Consider the following 3,766-nt stretch of genomic DNA (forward strand, 5'->3'; position numbering starts at 1 on the left):
AATTAGAAATACGGCAGGGTTGACACAGCATTGCATCCCGCTGATAATAATAAAAGGAACACTATTTAATTTGTAAAACTGCAGCCTCATTTGTCAGTACCCTGAAGGATTGTACAGCCCACACGTGGTTTGCATAGCTCCCAGTTGCTTTCAAAATGCTGCACACAAGCGCTTTATATGAGATGTAGTTGATTGTATATGATTTAAATCTGTAACCTTCATTTCATTGCAGGCTGGCTTGTTCTCATTTGCCGCATTCACATTACATCTGCGTTAAAAGCGCACATCTGAGATAATAAACAAATAGGAAAGGTATTCCTCATGCAAAATTGTAGCACCTGCACTTCATGTCTTACAAATTAAGCACTGTGTAAAATGAAGGAACATGATTTAAAAAGGGCAAATGCAAAAGTGATTTCTTTGAGAAGACAAATATCAAACATTCTGCTAAATGATCTGTAGAACTGGTATATGTGTGTCTCCATGCTAGGAACGAATTTTTTTAAGTTAAGTTTATTTGACAAAATGAAAAACGAAGTGTTACATTGAGTTTTAGATAGGCAATAAATAGAAGCCCTTCCCCAAAGTTCTGCAACTTAAAGGCCTTAGGCCTGAGTGAGAATGCGCGTTTTTGCAAGGTACATGGAAAATAGGTTACAGGTAAGTAATGAAAAGTTTTTGTATGTCACGTTGTGCCATGTTTTGTAGTCTGATAAAAAGGGTTAAAATTGATGTTGTATTATAAGAAATGTGTGTGTTGTGTATCTTTTCTGCTTCTTCCTACAGATAATTCATGGATTAATTCACAAGACACGTGAGTTGGCTGGTTGAAGAGAAATGTTTTTTTTTTGTTTTGCGTAATTTGTTTAAGAAAAAAATGTGCGTGGTTATGTTTCATTTGTACATTTGGTCCACTGAAACGCGTTATTTGACACAGCGACATTATAGTTGACTGCAGGGTATCAATTACCTGATGCCCTGCTGTCAAAAGAAGGGCATGTGCCATGGTATTATGCATGACCGTTTATTCATATATGCTGTTTGTTTGTCTGGGCTGTTTTTCCTTGTGCTTGATATACAGCAAGTATATCTTATGGCTTGAGAAAATTGGATGAATATTGTATTAAGATAAATTTCACAGATATGGACCTCATACTGTGAGCAGTAAGGCAGCAGTTTTTCCAGTGTATGCCTAATTTGGCTGTAATGATTTTTTTAAGAAAACTAAAATGATATACTGGATTAAAGTATGCCATCCGCTGTTAGTCACTTAACTGCCCTTTTTCCTTAAGGACAGGCAGCTCTGCATTTATGTATCCTTGATTGGGCCTAAGGATGGAATTATAGATCCGTGACTAAAGGTGGCCTAATTTTGATATCGCATTTTTTATCACATTTTTTGATTCCTGAATAAGCCTATGGATTCATTTTTTTTCGCTGAAGAGACAACTGAACATTAGTTAGAATTATCGTGTAGGGTATAGATTGTCAGCGGTAGAGTTAAAATTCTGTAACATTGGTCTTTTCATGTATCCCCGTGCTCTTGGTGCTGTGTCACATGCCTTAGGCCACCCAAGCAAACTCTTGTCCTTCCTATAGATTTTTCTTTTTGCTTTTTCCCTGACCAATGTTGCATCATGTTTAGTTATTGAAGATTTTAGTTGTGTCCTACTTCCATTTTTTTTTCCTTTCTCCATCTTCCTTTCACCAGTCAGCCCATTTATTATTATGGGTGTATTGTTCATGTTCCACATACATTCCCTTTTGATTGATGAGACTAATTTTCAAGAATTTACTTTAGGCCCACTTCAAATGTCTTTTTCAGACTGACTGTCAGGATAGTGATAGCCTGGTTAAATGACCCAATACAAGTTTTCCATCTCAATAGGAGATATCTCAAGTTTACATTCTTTTTAGTACGGCATATTTTTATGTCTATTTTTAATTTTTCAGTTCCCTTCTGTTTCTGCTGTTTCATTTTTTTAATAAGATGTGTTCTAATCATGCAGATACCAGGACTCTCTAGTTCTTGTCCTCTTGTCTGCACAGTTGATCATTAGCCTTTGTATTACATAGCGCACTTGATGCACATTGTTTTAAAAAGGGACTTTTCTTCATGTCCTTGATAATATGTATTATGCCATTGCTCTATTTGAGATGTTCTAGATAAGGAGTTTAGGAACACCTAGGCTTCATCATTAAGGAGAATATGTACTTACCCCATTAAATAATGTACCCCATTAGACAATGCCACTGTGTGAGGGCATCCATTTAGGTTCCCATGGTGTATTGCCACTCCTTTGCAGATTACAGGCCACTTGCTTAACTGTTTTTATATCTGATTTGAAGGAAACTAACAATTGTGTTACACTTGCTACATCACCAGGGTCCTGCTGGATCTTCCAGAGTCAAAGGAAGAGTGATTCCCTGCAGACCTGTGATCAACACTAAACCCACTCCCCATCAGTAAACATGGCAGGCGACTACAGACTTCTTGGCCCTGCAATTCCTGACAGCAATCAGCAGCATGAACAGCAATCAGCAGCGTGAACAGCAATTCGCAGCGTGGGCAGCGGTCATCAGCATGGACAGCGATCATCAGCGTGCCTCCAGTGGTACCTCCTAAGCAAGCCATTTGTTTCATCAGAAGGCGTTGTGAAAAGAAAAGAAAAAAGGAGCTGATTTTCTGTTTTGCCTCAGAAGTTCAGTGCAAAGATGCGAAGGATCCCTGCTTTTGATGGCAGGACTGTCATCCACTTTGTGCAATTTGTTCAAACTGTCATGTGCTTGAACCTCTGACAGCGCGCGGTCCCCTGACCCCCTTGGCCTGAGTTTTTGGCCTTTCCCCACACACACCTCTTTTCCCTTTGCTCCAGCAGAAAGGCAGTGCACCTGAGAATCCAAGTTTGGAAAAGGCACTACATTCCGGTGCCCATGAGAAGAGCAGCTTGATCGTCCTCTGACACTAAATGATGAGTGTTGGAGTCTGAAAGGAGCTACTGATCTTGAGAGGTTGATTCTCAGTGGTGCTTGTTTCTGCACAAGATGTTTTGTGCCCTTGATCAATGAAGAGCACATTTCCTGAGGTGTCACAAAGAAGAGACACTGGTGCATTGTTTTAAGACATTGAGACTTTCGAGTGAGCTGTGAGTGTTTTGCCCGGAGGGCACTCCTACTAAACAGTATTGTCTTCTCATGAAAAAGCCTGAATTGAAGAGGCCCAACGCGAAGAAGACACTGGAAGCGGATTTGATGGACAATAGAAGCCTGCAAGGAGAGGCTTTGACGGACTCTGGGTATTTTCTGTGAGCTTGCATAGAATTGGAGTTTGGAAACTAATTTTTGCTGCTTTGCTGGCATTTGTTTTAAAGTACTATTCTGTGTAGTAAAAGCAGAATGAAGTCTCTCTGTGGAAGTGTATCCCTTTTTCATCTGAGAGCATTGATCAGGAATGCCACTGTTTCACTTGAACATATAATAGATTACTGAAATGCACAGGAAGCTATATAAAATGTTATTAAATTCTAGGATTTGCTTTTTGTTTAGGATTGTGCAAGTATTTTGCATTTGACTTTTGTTTTTCTTTTTCTCTTGCTTTTTCTGAAATTGTATTATGTTTTTTTTTTGTTAAATTTTTGATTGGTTACCATTTGCCAGTTGCAGGGTCACGTAGGAGTACCAACGGTTCAGTTTGTGACCTGAGTAGTGGCAGTAGGCCTGCAGGACTTGCAGTGTCCCTATGACCTGCTAATAATCACAGCTGAAG

This window comes from Lissotriton vulgaris, unplaced genomic scaffold, assembly GCF_964263255.1.
Source record: "Lissotriton vulgaris unplaced genomic scaffold, aLisVul1.2 SCAFFOLD_1567, whole genome shotgun sequence".
In the NCBI taxonomy this organism is placed as follows: Eukaryota; Metazoa; Chordata; class Amphibia; order Caudata; family Salamandridae; genus Lissotriton; species Lissotriton vulgaris.